Genomic DNA, 18,950 nt, shown 5'->3' on the forward strand with positions numbered 1-18,950 from the left:
TACACTTTCTTGGTACTCATTTAAGGCTCAGTGGTAGAGCGCCCGCAACATGAACGGTACGATTTCCGGCCGAGTCTTACCAAAGAGTTTAAAAATTTGACCTTCACCCTTCTTGTCTGGCGCTCGACGTATGAGAAAGGAGAGAAAAGTAATAATAATATGTTATGTTATGCAGAGCCCGCTGGAAGAACAAGCTGCTTAGAGCTGATGTGACAACCCTGCATTTGTAAACTATAATCATTGTTATTATTTTATCATTTTCAGCATATTAATTGCCTAGATGGGTATAGTTTACACGAACCAAAATGTTCTCTTTACTCTCACATGTATTGGGGTCATGTACTTTATAGCCTTGTCGTAGTTTTACCCCGAAGTCCTCAGACAGCATGTATTACTCCGTGCTCTTGTGAATATTAAATTTGTTTGGATATGTTGTTAATGAAATGGTATTCATTATTTTAGCACAACGTAACATAATTAAACCAAGGACGTACGATCATATTGACAAATCACCCCTAAGAGTGGGGCTGAACTAATGATTTGAGAGAATGAAGGGATGTGATGGGAAGGGGCGGGGGGGGGGGGGTCTTCGCGGAATACTTGTAGCAAAGCCGCGATATCACCGCATCCATTCACGTTTCAAAGAAGTAAATGGTGCAAATGAAAGATATGGACATTAAAGAAGCAGAGCAAAAGTTACATTAAATTGCGGAATGAAACGTACACAATAATATCTTGACCATGTTGACCGCTCTCTTCAAAACCTACTTCACTTCGTTCCCACTGAATATCGCAGCATTTTCGCTTGGAACCACGTCGCACGACAAATGTAAGAACACACTAAATGTATTGAAAACGCCCATCAAATGACAATGAATAGCTGGGAGGTCTTTGTCAAAAATTGGTGAACAGCAGTTTCGCCCGCTCAGTTTCAGTGCTGACTGAAGACTGAAAATATGTGTTTTTCCAGATTCCAGGACGAAACTGCTTTTATGATTAACCAATTTTGACAGGCTGTTCATTGTCTTGAATGGCATTGCTAGTACAATACCTTTTCTATGTTAATGAATACGTCGTGCATCGTGAAAGCGAAATCTCCCTATAGATTTGTTTGACCTGATTTTTTTTCTCTCCAGAATTACTCTTGATGATTTGACATTTAAAGCTTGAAAAGGGGTATGAGAAAAGATCAAAAGTTATGTATTATTTTGGAGTATCATTTCACATTCCAATTTTACAAAAGTGGAGTTATCGTTATTTTTCATTTGTTCATTCTTTGAGAAATATTGAATTTAGTACGTAAGGATGTTCAGCACCCTCTTTGCTAGTGTTCTTATCACAATTATTTCACCAAAATCTAGTGATTAATTATCGGAAAACTACCCCAAAATGATAATGCTCTGAAAACCAGAGCACATTTAATGCTTTAAAGTTGCTTTTTAACAATAACAAAATAAAATGTCCTTGTTATAATTATAAACATTATGTGCGGATTCTTCCAAAGTGAATTTGCAGGAGAAATCGGAAAATGAACATTCAAAGCATGTTACTATTTCATATCTCTTGTTCCAAAACAGATTTAGGTCATTTGTAGTGAGAACCTTCAGGGAGGATTTACCAAATCTTGAGCAGTTAAGAGGTGCTTTAACTCACCTTGAGTGAACATTAAATGACTTGTGAATGTGGATTCTGCAGACAGCATCGGTTTGCCAAGCTCTCAAATGACTTGGACTTATGATTTACGCAAATTTGTTCGCGATGCAACGGCATGCATGTCTCGTTACACATTTCATTTTCAGCCTCTTTCACTATTGAAAGAACATGCTGCTCTTCCTGTCCTAAAGACAAATCTTCAAAGTCATTCGATCTTCTCCTGGGATGTTCTCTCACTATTCCCCCTCTCTCCCTATATCCATCTTGCACGCGCAAACCTATACAAACCGCCAAACACCCATCATTTTCTCTCCTCTCTCTCCCATACGCATGTACTCACCAACACAAACACCTTTCTCCCATCTCTCTGTCACACATACAACTACTGCAGACACACCCATACACACCCACCCACACACCCTCTCTTTTACTTACGTGCACGTACCTATACATAAGCACTTTGATTTAGAAACTGGGTCACACCCACACGCACACACACAACCCCACACACTAAAACACTCTCCCTTTTCCTTCACACTGATGAAGATAAAATATACTCCTTACACAATTTACCATTCATAATCACAATGTTATTAGAAGGTCTCATGGTAATTTTTTCAAGGGGGGATGGATATGATTTTTATGGTCCCAAGTTGTGGAACAGTTTGACAAGCCATCTACGGGGTGCATAAGAAGTTTCATTATAAAAGACATTGAAAAACATATGTATTTGTTGAAGTGTAAAATTGGACAATTGTAAATCGCATAAAGCAGTTTTAATTTAATATGCGCTTTAAAAGAACCATTTTATTATAATAATGATAACAACAACAACAATAATAATAATAAGGAGAATGAATATCTCGTCGTAGATATTGCGATTCCTGGAGACTGCAGAGCTTGGCGTAAAAGAGGAAAAGATACATAGGTATAACGATCTGGCATGGGAGCTGAGAAAGATATGGAAGGTGAAGACGAGAGTGGTACCAATAGTCATCGGAGCCTTAGGAACTGTGACAACAACACACAGAAGCTTTCTGGCTGTTCTTTGAGTCGAGGTGTCCTTTGAAACGATACAGAAGGCAAGCTTGCTTGGAACAGCTCATATCATACGGAAGGTCTTGCACTAGAAAGAGAAGTGAACAATGAGAAGAGGGCCCCTTTGTTAGAATATAGAACAATAACCCTAGATTTATGGAAGAAGTCCGGTTGCTGTTTAATATACCAACAAAACATCAAGTTGTGGACAAGGGAAATGATAATAAGTTACAGCTATATGGCACGTATCATACATTGTTTCTAAGCGCTTTACAATGCAATCAATATTACCCCTGCCAACGGATCCTGGTATGCGCGCAAACAATGTATACACTTTCTCTACTTCCTGGGGAGACTTCCAACAAGTGCTAACAAGAGTTCCAATACTCGGCTATCGCATCCTACCGGATTCTCACTTGAGCTGGTAGGAGAGTGGCAAAGTGTGGATTGACTCCAAATTGCCAAAAGACACTAGGCCGTGGTGGGGTTTGAACACACGACCCTCTGACTGCAAGGCGAGAGACCGAACTGCTACACCACTAAGCTTCCAAATTATTACTTGTTTCAATTAATTAGCTTTAACAAACAGTCATGACGCTTGACCCACCTTTGTATCCAAAACAGTGCACCAAAATCAAACATTAATTTCCTCTCTCGTCTATAATAACGTAAAATAAAGCCTGTAATTCAATATTGAGACCGACACACTATCAAAATTATGTTGATTCCCAACAATGCAATATATTATCAGAACTAATTATCAGCACACATGGTACCCAGTTACTCCCTATGTCATGTTAGTTGATTGAGGACACTTATATAACAAGTGTAAATTAGATGTGTATTGTTCCCAAATTACTCTTACGTCATAGGGTGCTTTGACTTATTTTAACTGGTAATAATCAATCTAACTTTGCATTCCATGGATAGGACTTACAGCGCACTTTTTTTTTCTTCATGTAAGAAAATTTGCCGAACTTTCAATATTTTTATTTATTATCACTAGGATTCATACTTGCTATCCATGTTATCTGGAAAATCATGTGCATGCCACTTTCAGTGTTTACTTTAATTATAATGAAGAAGAGACCGTTAGAAAAGGTGTTGACGATGTTGTTGTTGTTGTGTCTAAATGATAGTTGTCATACAATGATGATAATGATAATAATAACACTAATGATAATAATAATGATACTAATAATAGTAATAATGATAATAATAATAATTATGAGATAATGATGACGACCCTTTTGATGATAATACTAAAGTGATGGTAATAACATATCGCTCACTATACATCCTTCCCACACCTCGTCTTTTCCTTGCCTATCCTATTTTATTTCGCCCGCTCTCTCTCCCCTCCCTCTCTCTCTCACTCGCTCACCCACTCACTCACTCACTCACTCACTCACTCCTTTTCTGTCCTTTTAGTGTCATACAGGCTACTCGATTCAAATAGAAATCGCACGGACCATCAGGTATGCGTACGCCCATACCACCCGCAGTCACAGCCAGGAGAAATTGAGCCTTGCAAACCGTGCGTGCTTGTTGAATACCCCAACAGTGTTTATAACATTAGGGATCACGTTTCAGATAAAAAGAGTACAGGCGTACCAATACGAGCACATCGCTACGTAAAATTGAATTGTGTTTCAATTAATTTCTCATAGGTGTTTCTCAGCTGCTGTGACAAAATATATCAATCAAATTCGACCTTCGCCTATGTTACTTTTGTTCAACTCCACACCATCTCTTTGGTTGTGGTACATGTACATTATCCTGTTGAATGATTGCTATTGGAAAATCAGGCAAGAGAGGAATGCTGTTTTTTTTAACGTCCCATAACTTTTATCATTAGTAGATTTCCACGTGTTGATGGAAATTGGAACCTAAGAAGTCGTCTTTTATTTCTGCTACCTGGAAAAGCCGTCTGAGAGACATGGTTGCCATAAATATCTAATGGTAATATATTTCAACCTTACTTATCTGTATTCATATTGTTTGAAAGATTATCAATTCCTCTTTTTAATTTCTATGTTGATTTTGTCGTTAACCAGACATTTATATCACACGGGATCCATTTTCACTCGTGAGTTGATCCTCTGACTAAAAGGGGAAAAGTCTACAGTGCCTTATTGTACTTAGAGCGGGAATGGGGGATGGGATTTGGGCGTAGTTCAAACATTTCAGAAACGTACCTCCCGGGCTAATGGTTCACAGAAAAACTGTGGTGTTAACCGGTGTACATGGAGGACCACACCAGTTATTTTACACTGGTGTTAAATTGATGGTGTTAGTTTTACACCTTTAGGTGTTATTACAACACCTTTGGTTGTTACATTTACACTCTTTGGTGTTATGTTCAATCTTTAGGGTGTAATCTTAACACCTCAGGGTGTGGTCCTCTATTAACACCGATTGGTGTCAGTTTTAACACAACAGTTTTACAGTGTTCGAATGAGAAGGAGAATCGATGCTAGTCAAATAAGATATACAGTCGAAAGGTAAATAGTCAAATCAAACAGATGTTAAGGGAAAATCGATGGAAATTATGGCATATTTAAGAACAAACAAAAAAACGATCTGTTATAAACAAAATATCATTCTTAATATAATTTTGAGGTAGCACCAGCCCCCCTCCCCACCCCCAGCAAACTCCCAATAGTATGCCGCTAGTGGTCAATTCTGTTTTCGAGCCTAATTTCCCATTCAGTGGAACTGTCTCACGAGACAGATGTAGATTTAGATTTAGATTTATTCATTTTCCGTTCACAAAGCAAGCACAACAAAATCAAACAATACATAGTCAAATTTAAAGTACAACATCAATCGAAATAAGGTATAAACAATGAGAACTAATGCAAATTAAAGTAACTTTGACTATAATAACTATATAAAACAGAACGGAGGGGCTTGCCAAGAAAAGCGAAGCTTGTATGGGAGGCAAGCCCCCGTAACTTAGTTTCTATACGTATATTACAAAACTATAGTATAAAGGAGAGACGGAAGACAGTTTAAAAGGAGGCTATACAAAATATCGAAGGTAACAACGAAAGAGTGAACCAAATTAGAATAAATGATACTAGTAATAACAATAAAAATAATAAAAAAAATAACAACATGGTTACAATAATTGTGATTATGAGGGAGGAACAGAGAGACAAATGTAGGGAGAGAAAGGGTGTGCAGGTACAATTGGAGGTGCAAAGAGGAGCATGGCAGGTGCGGAAACAGGTCGGCAGGCAAGTTGTAAGCTGGGAGATAAAAAACAAAAAACAAAAAAAAAGGGATTTTTTTGTATATGGTTTTGGTTATATGGTAGATTGACTTGTTTGTGTAAAGTATTGGCAAATAAGCATCTTTTTAAGGTTATGTTTAAAAATTGTGATGCTTGGGGATTCCTTGAAGGCGTTGGGCAAGGAATTCCAATATACGGGACCAGAAAAGACAAAAGAATTTTTGCAAGTAAAGTTCGGGTTGGAGGTAGGTGATAAGAGTTTCGTTGTCTTGTAGGATAATCGTGTACAGATGAGTTTTTGCAGAACATAATTGAAAAAATTGCGGGGAGATCATCTTTATTTAGTTTGTACATAAATTGGCCAAGTTGGAAGGAGATATATATCATTAACAATAAGGATTCTGTTTTCAAAAAATAATTTATTTGTGACATCTGAAATGTGTATGAAATATTATCCTAAGTGCTTTTTTCTGTAACAGAAGTATCCTATGTATGCGTCAAAGATGACATATTCATGATATTCATGGGGCTTACGGCAAGTTATTTATTTTTCATCGCGGAGAAGGGATAAAGTACAGTATCATCTCGCAATCCCTAGTGATACAACAGGTTCTCTCACTGTTGGAATTACATTATAACCAGCAAAACTTTTTATACATTACCCAGCTATCACGATTGCTGGGGGAAAATGCTTAGTTTGGAACCTCTAAATGTAAATTGAATATGGCTTGCTTTTTAAGTCCTTGCATCATGGTTCATTTCATGTATCTTGAAATTCAAGTTATCAATATCGTGATATTAGCTCTAAATGTTATTTAATTTTCAATCAATATCCAAAACTTTAACCTATTCGGAAAGGTGTACGACAACCTCACCTGTATTTTTAGCACTATCATAATGCTTAATTTGGATGAATTTAGACATTTGATCACGTACATGTCAACAAAGATTCAAATTAAGCGACACTGCTCACAGTATATGAGCTTCGAGGTCGTCAATCGAGAGTAGATTCAAAGGAATTATTACCTTATCATATAAATCCAAATAGATCAATCCTACTTAGAACTGCACTGAACGCACAATCTGACATTATAGCGAATCGCTAATTATCCCAGTCAAGAGCATCCCGGTGTCTTTGTTGACGACGTCGAGCTTTCATGAAGCAAACAATAGACGTCAAGACTTAATGACAACTGCAAGGCAGTATAGATCAAGAGCCTTGTGACCTTTGTGGGTTTTTGCTTATACTTTGCTTATATTCTCGCATGTATTGTAGTTGCAGATGTGGAGCAGGGTTCTGGGAATGATTTTCTTTGAGGGGAACTGTTTTTTAAATTAAAAACATGACAAGCCCCCCCCCCAACTCCCAGGTGTTCATTCCCGGAGAAAGGTGATTTTCGTCAGCAAAAATTTGTGACAAGCAAGAAAAAAAGGTGGGATGTATTTATTCGCAAAGAAATGTGATTTTTTCACTACAATTTTTTTTTCAAAAGAAATTTAACAAGCTTCTCTAAGCATGCCTTGCTATCATTGAGCATGTTGCCCTATAGGAAATTTTGCATCTACATCTGGCTACATTAAAGTCCTTGTCAATGTTATTGAGTGCTGTTAATCTATTCTTGTAAATTTCGAATGGAAGAAAATAACCCTCTGCCTTTTTGAGGAGTTAAAAACGTGCTCTTCCCAGGGAATGTCTATTTCAAAGGAGTACGCGTAATAGTCCAAGAATTAAAAGTGTAGTGTCATAAAATAATCCTTGTTTTTGACCAAGCAGTTTTTTTTTACATAATTTACTTATGGCGAATGTGATTGTCAATGGTCGTACGCCAGACCTAGCGATGTTCATCTCTGTGCTAAATTGAAAGAGAGAGGAGTGTAATATGACAAAATCAAACGTGACGTAAAATTCACACATTGCCATTATGTTGCCCAAAATAATTCAATTTATTCCAGAACTTTCTTTAATTGTTATGCTGCGATGGCAACTGCAGATTCTTAACATGCCCAAAACGTTGATTTTCTTCTTTTGCAGGTAGGCATGCCCACGCCAAAGATAAGCAACTGGTGATGACTTACAAATCAAGTTTAAACATGGAGTTCCATTGATACAGCAGAACTGCTATTTCTAGATTAAAGAGGCAGCTGCTATAATAGTTTGGGTTTTCTTTAATTCCTGCCCACCCGTCAGCAGACGATAGGAATTATTGAGATAGATTGTCATGTCATGGGGTACATTGCGCATGTTATGGATGGAATTAAGTTTTGGTCACAGAATTCAGTCTTGTGAGAAATCTATCCCAAATTGACCGAGAAATGCTATCTATAATAAACCCGGGACTACAAACACTGTCGGTTTAATTATCCAGACCTGCCCCCTACCCGGCATTTCTTCATCGGATGATTTTCTGCGAATCGTATTTTTAATGTGAGGACATTTTTGGATGCACATTTTTCTTTGATATCTCTGATAGATACCACACCATATCTTTAAACCATCCATTCACCTGCACTTAGACACTACTGCAAAGCTAATATGCCGTGCATAAACAGTTACCATCTAAGGGGCTCTTCTTAAGGATCGATTGACATCCCAGGTTGGATCAATGATACATCACACACATCCTACACGTGTTTCATATCTACTTAAGACGAAAGGCAATGGAGACAAAGTTAACTTTTCACATTCCGAAGTGGCCATTTGACATCAAAGAGTATGTGTGTGGGTTTGAGTGTTAACATACATATATCAATCAGATATGATAATTTACGTCTGGGACCGACCTTAAACTTCGGCATCCGACAGGCGTGACCAGGGCTCGAAACTCGAACATTTGCATCAGTTCGTAACTTCGCTATGTAGCTTGGATTACAGGTGAACACCACAGCAGCCCAGTTTAAGACCTTCAAGATCTACTTGAATCATAGGTATGGCTGTAATTTCTTTGATATGTAAGAGCTAAGAAATGGGTTGAACATCTCCCCTATTTCTCATTTTTAAATAATTTGATCACACATTATTCAATAAACAAGTACGCACGGCGTGGAACTGAAATTAATTGAATCAGTTTAAAAGTTCCCGCTACACTGTTATCATTCGCTGCAATATCATTAGTTTCTCCACATTACGAAGGTCATGTAGACTATTTGAGATAAACATCGCAAACCAAGATGGCTTCACTTCTTGTTACGGTTTTGGCCAGCATTGCCATACCATGCGTTTTGACTGGCATCGTTTGCAATGCTGTGGTCATATTTTGCATTTTGTGCACCCCATGTCTACGAACCCGCACCAACGCCATTATCATTAGCCTTGCCTTCTCTAGTTTTTGTTTCCTATTCTTCGTCGTGCCCTTCATCATAGATTCGTTCCTGACGAATACCTGGAGATACTCAATGTGGTATTGCCATCTAACGGCCAGGCTTTCGTTCATACTCGTTGGTGTTACGGTAGATAACATCGCAGTCTTGGGACTCTATCGCTACTTCTGTGTAGTTCAGCGGTCAAAACCGGCTTTGCGCGGTAAATGGTGCATAATTATCTTAATCTCCTTGTGCTGGGTAGTGCCGATGCTATTACAATTCGTTGTCACCTTCACAGGCTGGACAAAGTCCTTGTTTATCCCATCCTATGGCAGATGCATTCTCGCGAAGAACTCCGTCACATCTGGAAGAGCCTACGACGTCCTTGTGCTTACTGGGATTATAACACCATTGCTGATAGCGCTGTTCAGCTATGGAAGCATAATCATAGCGGTGAAATCTAGTGCGCGCAAAGTACGAGCCAAGCCAAAAGCTTCCCAACGGGAATCAAATACTGATCAGAATGAAGAAGTCACGTACGCCGAAGGGGCGTCTACTTGTCCTGACCCAACCATATTATACACCGACGGCAAGAGCGAATCTCAGGTTACCGAACCGTCGTGTTCGAAAACAGCTGCGACGACGTCGCAAGTTGCTCGCAACGGTCGTAGACGCCGCGGTGTGAAGAAACGCGGGGTGATCTCGCATCAGGAAATTGTCTTGACGAAGATCTGCGCAGTCATGTTTGTGCTTTTTTCAGCATGCTACGGTCCGATTTTCTTGCTGACAATCGCCTTTACATCTACGGCATTTCCACCGGACGCTTACACCACGTGCACAGTTATCTATTGGATGGGCAGCTGTATAAATCCTATTGTGTATGCGACACTGCAGACTGAAATGCGATCGGCATTAATGAAAATAATTCCACGATTAACATGTAAAGGGCAACGTCAAGGGCACAGTGTGAATATGTAGAAATATAAATCGGTCTAAACATGTGAAAACCTGATCTACGGAGCTTCAAGGTGGTCGAGGATGGCCAGGCGGATGGTATATTAAGATCCAGTATTACATCAACCAGTATCTTTATAAAGTTTACTGGCCAAAATCAAAGTCCATACTTTACTGTGCAAAACACAAATCAGAAATAGGAAAAGCTATTTGGCCGAATAGTTCTTGAGCCTGACAGCCACTGAGCAGCGCCGGATCGACGGTGCTCCATTCCATAAATCTTCGAACGCAAAACTATGGAAGCTTAAAAGTGCCACCGAGATGTTCAGATAATTATCTCGGGAAGTCGACATCTTGATAGCAAAAGATAAGATGACGAGATCCCGGATCTCATCATGTCGACATCTTTAAGAAGAGATGATGAGATGACAAGATCCCGAATCTCATCTTGTCAACATCTTTTAGAAGAGATGATGAGATGACAAGATCCCGGATCTCATCATGTCAACATCTTTTAGAAGAGATGATGAGATGACAAGATCCCGGATCTCATCATGTTGACATCTTGTAGAAGAGATGATGAGATGACAAGATCCCGGATCTCATCATGTTGACATCTTGTAGAAGAGATGATGAGATGACAAGATCCCGGATCTCATCATGTTGACATCTTGTAGAAGAGAAGATGAGATGACAAGATCCCGGATCTCATCATGTTGACATCTTGTAGAAGAGATGATCAGATGACAAGATCTTGGATCTCGTCATGTCTACATCCAGTGGAAGAGATGATCAGATGTCATGATCTCGTAACTCGTCATGTCTACATCTTTAAGAAGAGATGATTAGATGACATGATCATGGATCGAAGATCTTGTCATCTGACCATTTCTTCTAAAAGATGTCGACATGACGAGATCCGGGATCTTGTCATCTCATCATCTCTTCTAAGAGATGTTGACATGATGAGATCCTGGATCTTGTCATCTGATCATCTATTCTACAAGATGTTGACATGATGAGATCCGGGATCTTGTCATCTGATCATCTCTTCTAAAAGATGACGACATGACGAGATCCGGGATCTTGTCATCTCATCATCTCTTCTACAAGATGTTGACATGATGAGATCCGGGATCTTGTCATCTCATCATCTCTTCTAAAAGATGTTGACATGATGAGATCCGGGATCTTGTCATCTCATCATCTCTTCTAAAAGATGTTGACATGATGAGATCCGGGATCTTGTCATCTCATCATCTCTTCTAAAAGATGTTGACATGATGAGATCCGGGATCTTGTCATCTCATCATCTCTTCTAAAAGATGTTGACATGATGAGATCGAGGATCTCGTCATCTGATCTTTTGCTATCAAGATGTCGACTTCCCAAGATAATTATCTGAACATCTTGGTGGCACTTTTAAGCTTCCATACAAAACAGTGTAGTAGGAAGTTCCATCTTTAAAGGGATTATACGGGCTGAAAGTATTTTAGCTTAATAAATAGAATAGAATTCACTGAGCAAAATGCCGAAAATTTCATCAAAATCGGATAACAAATAACAAAGTTATTGAATTTTAAAGTTTAGCAATATTTTGTGAAAACAGTCGTCATGAATATTCATTAGGTGGGCTGATGATGTCACATCTCCACTTGTTCTTTTGTATTTTATTAAATGAAATTAGGTTTATTCAATTTTTTCCTCCAAGAACTAGAAAAATTACATTGACAACTAGTTTAGTACATTAGATATTTATTGCTGCAACTTATTTCATTATAAGGGAGACATATTATTCACAGAAGTATGAAATAATGAAAAAAATACGATTTTATATAATAACATAAGGAAATGGAAAGTGGAGATGTGGCATCATCCGCCACCTAATGAATATTCATGACGACTGTTTGCACAAAATATTGAAAAACTTTAAACTTTAATAACTTTATTATTTGTTATCCGACTTTGATGAAATTTTCGGCATTTTGCTCAGTGAATTCTACTCTATGTTTTAAGATATAAATATTTTTCAGCCCGGACCAACCATCCCTTTAACATTTTTTGGTTTGACGCAACTGGGGATCGAACTCCTGACTCCCAGTTGTGAGATGGACGCTCTACCAACTGAGCCAACTGTACCAACACACCGGTGCAACTTGATGTAATCGCAATCAGTTTGGTGGCAATATTATTTCAACATTTTCGCTATACAAATATATTTCATTGTTGATTGTAAATGTGATCGAACATGCACACGCACTTTTTAAATACAAATCATGTTCACCTTCAGCAGTTTGGGCACATATTAAATGTTTTCAGATTATGTGATGAATCTTAATTAGCTTGTTTTCAAAGCTGACATGTAGGAAAAAAATTGTGATGAAAATATTTCAAGTATTAAATGATCGTTTGAATGTATTAAAAAGTGATAAAATGTAATGATCATGTACGTGCAATACAATAGTTGAAGTCTAATCATAGAGAGAGAGAGAGAGCATGGAAGAGGCATGGCCTAGTGGAGTAAATAGTAAAGATCACGATGCCTGGCACGGCAACTATATAGATGGAGGAAGATGACTTGAATTGTTCTTCTATCATACGATGGATAGATGAATGATTGCAAACGATATGGTATTAGTAGTGTCTACGATACCCCTGCCAATACGAGTAGCACATCTAATTTTGTCTGAAGGAGAGCAGCAATAGACATTCTACTTTGATCGATGATCATGCTTACTCCTACAACATCATTGGAGTATATAAACTAAACTAATATCTGCATGTGCTAACAAAAGATACAGGTTTACATGATCTGTCAATGGAATCTTTTACTCAAGATATAGAACATTTTTTATTTGTTTTGAAAGCAAATTTCTACATAGTTTATGACAGAAATCAAAACTTGATTGAAGGGGTACTAACGGAATAATGTATTTTTAGCAACGTTTGTGCGCACGCAATTCCATATTTAAACAAGGTTTTAGGCGTGTCAAGTTATGATTATATAAAGACGCATAAATCCACAAATCTACATTTTCTTTAAGAAAACGGATATTATTTTAAAGTGTGTGTGTGTGAACATACCTTTTTTCCTTACTTACTCAAGCAAAACTTTATATTACACTTCTGAATGAACGGAAAAGCACGGTTTGGATAGATAGTGCCTTTAAAAACTCGTAAGCTGTTCTCCGAGTTAGGAGTATTTCTCAGTAAACATTTACAAGTTGATTTGAAGTTAAAATCAAACAAATATAGCGAACTTCAAGACGTGACAAGATGGTGTATGAATTCATCGCAGTATATTCCGTTCTTTTTACAAGACCCCCCCCCTCCCGAAAAAAAGAGTACTTATTAGTCGTTCATAAAAAATAGATATCTTTGTCTATTGTGGCAAGAAATTATGTCATGTATTCGTATTTGCTTTTACAAGAGTTATTGTAGGTCATGCAAGTGTTTCGATGTTTTCTCTCCATTTTTTTAAAATCTTTTACAGAATATTCTATAATAAATTCAATTAATTTCAATAGCACACATCTCTGGATCTATAATTGTACGAAATTAATGTGGCAGTTTGAACCAATAAAAGAATGAAATATTTTTAATATAATTTTTTTTCATGTACCTACATTTTCGCTTTTCAGGGGAGTTATTATTTAAAGTCTTTGACATTTTTTTTCCTGTTTTTTCCTGGGTTTTTATTTTTTTTGTCGTGATATCTGATATTTCATACATCCCTGGTTCTATTGTGATCCGAAGGTATGTCACAGTACGACCCGGCGGAAGAAGATTTGTTATAAGAGCTGTTTTAACAGGTGATTGAATGAATTCAATATCAGAATATTAATGTATGAATAAGCATACGGTAGATAACACACTGCATAAGAGGATTATTTATGATGATCTTTAAGGTTTTCAAGGTGGGATCTTAAAGCAGCGAAAAGTATTACATGTAATTTTCTTATTACAGTACAATTTACAAAATATTAAGCAGACAGTGCATTATATTGTGATATGGCATATACATAGCTTTTTATCTTTAGGAATGACAATAAAATACATCAATTATTTCAGAAAGCTTTGATGTTGTTTATTGTCTCTATTAAGAAAAAAAATCCTCTTTCTTGATCAAGATCAGTTGAATCATTTAAAAATATTTATCGTTCTGAACATAAAGAAACAAAAATGTATACGGTAATGTTAGTTTGTTTCTCATGATTTTTGTATTGATATTAGCATAATAATTGCTCGTTGATTTGCAATTGCATTACGGCCAATAGTTATGTGAAATATTGAAAATAGATTAAGAGAAGAGGTTTTGGGATTTAGATAATAAATAATGATGAATAATAGTTACATTATATAGCACATAAAACATTATGATTCTAAGCGCTTTCGCACCCCGGTCTTGGGATCCTGGCATGACCGCAAACAATGTACGCTCTTGCTTTATTCCCGTGGGAGCAATTCAATAAGAGTTTCAAACTTTCCAAGCCTCAATTGCTAGGACAACTACATAAAGGCCTGGTCACACCGCCCGAGCGTTGTTGGAGCGGTCGTGGAGCGGTAGGGAAAGAGGGACGAATTTCGCTCTCAAAATTGGGGGGAAAAATCTAAAACAAAAAACAATCGAAATCGAAAATGGTAAACGGTAGCGAGCGGTGATGATTTTTTTTCTCTCCGCTCCACGACCGCTCCAACAACGCTCGGGCGGTGTGACCGTGCCTTTATGTATGATTTCACACTGGGGGGACGAATTTCACAAAAAAGTTGCTGTGATAGCAACACTCGTTCGAGTGTCACCTTTCATTGAAAGAGCCAATGTGGAAGCAGAATTTCCATTATTCTCATGATAGCTGACATTCCAGCAAGATCTGGGGGCGTTTCATGAAAGGACTTGTCGGACGTTTTATCCGACAATTCCCCTTTTATCCGACAGTTACCATAGGAAAAGTGCCCCTCAGCCAATCAAAATCACGGAAAGATGTCAGATCTGACAACTTGTCGGATGAAAATATTGATGAAACGCTCCCCTGAAATCAAAGCAATTTTTAAGAAAAAGGGGCCTGGGTCGAGAGTAGCGAAGTATGGATGAATACCTTGCCAAAGGGCGAAAGGCCAGGCTGGGATTCGAACATACGACCTTCTGATTACAAGGCAAGAATCAGAACTGCTACGCCACGACAATCCCACTTTTGTTTTGTAAAGTATACCAAAATCACATTACAAACAACAGTTATAGAGAGTGGCAACCAGACGCCAATTCAGACTTTGGCATAACAGACACGCGCCCGTCCCCTTTTAGTCAAGAGCGGTACACAAATAAGTCCTGCTCGGAAGAGTGAAGTCCTTTCTCTCAACCCCACCTAGTTTTTACCCTGCCTTACAACTAACAATAATTTATGCTTATTATCATTGCTTCAGATGAAAAGCTAAAGGCGAAACCCTATCATTTAAGCTCAGTCCAATTGGTGAGTAATGATATCCACATCGTACTACACATTGCTAGTTTAGTATGATTAAAATATATAGGGGAAGGCGGGGTAAGTTGTGACACTTTTTGCATTTTACATGTAAGAATTGATATGACTAGTACTATTGTAGAAATAAGTACCTTGCCTTTAAATTTGATTCTTGGGAAATGTTTTTTCACCTACATATAACTTTCTACCCCCACACTGAATGTCATCGTGACCTTTGAAAAAACCGATGTCAAATGGCTCAACTTGCCCCATATATGGGGTAAGTTGTGCCACCGTCTGGGGTAAGTTGAGCCACAAAAACTACGTCCAAAATGTATGGGGGAGAACCAGCACGTCAATTTCTTGTTTAAAGTCTTTTCACTTGCTAATTCTCTATAAATACTAACATCCTTTAAAAGGAAAAGAGCAGTCATGTAAATTTCCTTCTTTCAGCCTGCATTTCAATCGATTTTTATGGGTTTTTTTTTAAAAAGATACATTACCATAAGAATTACCATGGCTCAACTTGCCCCAGCTGTTTGGCTCAACTTACCTCAGTCCGAACTTGGTGCAATAATTTTGTATCCACACATTTATTATGCATCCATCATATAAAAGACTATGACAAGAATGAAGATCCATACCTGGACTAACAATGTTGTTATCATGTCTTTACTATATTTAAAGACGTGTGTGTGTATAAAGCACTTATCTATTTCACACTCTTTTTTTTACTTTTTTTGGCTGAAATCCATACTTTTCCCTCTAAAAATATACTTTTTGTTTCAAAGTGGAAAACAATGTGGGGTTAAGGGTTATGCTATGGGTCATCAATACATGACACCACCACAATGTCTGACTCATTCATTATTGGCCTGGAGCTGGTGGCTCAACTTGACCCTATGCTCAACTTACCCCGCCTTCCCCTACTTAATGTTGGCGTGAGAGTCTTCTCGATATAAAACAATTAAAAACAATTTTAGCATGTAAATATACATGTACTGACGGTTTGTGAGGTCCTACTCAATATGGATTGTTTACACTTTACACTGCTAAAAAATAAAGTCATCGGAAGCACAATAACAAAATGTATTGTCCCTTCTTAATTTCAGTAGATTATGTAATGGAGGATGCGTTGTTTGTAATGAAGGTTGCGTGTTTGTGTGTGAGAATTGCTTGGAAATGGAACTGCTTGCAACAGTGGGTAAAGGTGTGTGTGTGTAGGGGGGTGAGGGTGGGTGTGCGTGTGTAATGGGTTGTGTGTGAGAAGAGAAGAAAAACGGTTTGTGTTTTCTAAGGGTATATATGTGTATGTGAACGGTAAGTACTCCCAAAGTGTGCGTGATTGTCTTGTCATTATGTTGTGTGTTTATATAATTTCTATCATCCGACATTCGAGGAGATTTATTCCTGATCTCCTGGGATCCGTTGCAGAAAGAGTTGCGTTTAAACGCAAGTCCAAAAAATCAATCGCAAGTCCCAAATGCGCGCTATAGATTGGTTAAAATCAAGTTGCGTTCTGCAACGGGCCCCTGTTCTCTAAACCTGTAAACGGTAACAGAATGATGCTCAAATACCACACTCGAGGGATATCACACTTACACTAACACGAAATGAATCGTTTTAAGTTCTAGTCTACTTTGCAAACGGTTTCGACCTTTCCCATGGTTTTGTCTTTAAACTATCTGCATCTTACGCCACTCTTGAACGGAAGTGTCGATGCGCCCGTTGGTCGGGGGGGGGGGGGGCACTTCCATTGACGATTGGATACCATGCGCGACCACGGGGTCTTGAAAAGCTCCCTAAACACGTATTTTCCATATTCTGAAAATGCACCCCTTAACAAGTATTGGCGTGTGAAACCTTACCCTTAACAAGAAATGGAAACAATTGGCAAGTATTCCCAGAAATGAGCCCTAAACAAATACAGCGATGTATTTTCCATGTTCCGAAAAGGCACCCCTTAAGAAGTATTGGAAACAAAACGATACTCGTAGCAAGTATTCCTGAAATGAACCCCTGAACAAGTACACAGATATTTTATTGTTATGTCACGCGTGCGTCCGTCGGTCGTCGATTTCACCTTTAATTAGACACCATTATTCTGGTTTAGTACGGCCCCACCTTCCACACCTCGCGCAAATTGGACTCTAAACACGTAGTGTCGAGACAAAAAGGACATCTTTTATAAAACATTTTGATTTTGTTTTATCATCCCCGCATATTTGACCTTAAACACGTATATTTTTCCGAGCGAAATAGATACCCTTTTTTCAATATTTTGGTGTTTTTGACACCCTTATCACGTTACGTACGTAACGTGCCCTATCTTGAAAAAAGACATAATTTTTACGTGTTTTTTGGTCGCGCGTGGTATCCACCTTGCACTGTATTCTACAATCGTACCATGCTTCAACTGATACTGACGACCTGTATGCTATGTACATGAGTAAATTAGCCGGAACAAAAGTCTGGACGTGCCATGCAATGTTCATCGACTCGAAATCTCCATGTGTAATTGCACTCATGACAGGGGTGTCGTCAGTTCATTTCGCGAATTGTGAGAAAGAGAGGGGGGGGGGGGGGTGCATGGCGACAAGAAAATCCTTATTTGTTATTAATGGAATTATAGCATGTCCAGGGTAATGTACAAAACACCAAACTCTCTTCTTATACCTTAATTTCCGTCTCTACTCTTCCTTTTCATTCCTATGTCCTCTTTTTTTTTTCTTCACTAACCTCTTGTTCAAGACTATATAGGGAGTAGTCGCCCCTAGCTTTGCTGTAGCACCACTCCTTACATGTGGCATCGGATGCTTAACACATGGTTCAATTTCACCGCTGTTTTCTCGTTCATGGCACAAACAGGCCTCATATTAGCATTTTGCGGAAAGTATAGGCATCGATCTAAACACAACTCGATTACCGACGGTCATTTTGAATTGGAGCATTCAATTTTAAAGAAACACTGGAGATTGTTAAAAAAAAAGAAAAATCCGATATCTGTAATCAACGTTGATATAGGGCGTTCGGTACAATAATCCCAAAGATGGTACCTTTCATTATCATACCTTTTTATTCCTTATATCAGGACACATCAGTAAATGTTAGTTAACATGGTTATTTTTACTGTTTACCAACAGTATATTTTGCTTAGCGATAATCAAATATTAAGAGACTCGAAAACTGCACTCCTGCACAAATTGTCGCCTCGCGGCTATTTGTGCTGCACGTGCCGGTCTCATTTTTTTTTAGCATATTGTGCCATTTTGTGTCGGCATAAAGAAACCTAGAACCACAAATTGTCG

The sequence above is a fragment of the Lytechinus variegatus genome, chromosome 4 (assembly GCF_018143015.1).
Source record: "Lytechinus variegatus isolate NC3 chromosome 4, Lvar_3.0, whole genome shotgun sequence".
In the NCBI taxonomy this organism is placed as follows: Eukaryota; Metazoa; Echinodermata; class Echinoidea; order Temnopleuroida; family Toxopneustidae; genus Lytechinus; species Lytechinus variegatus.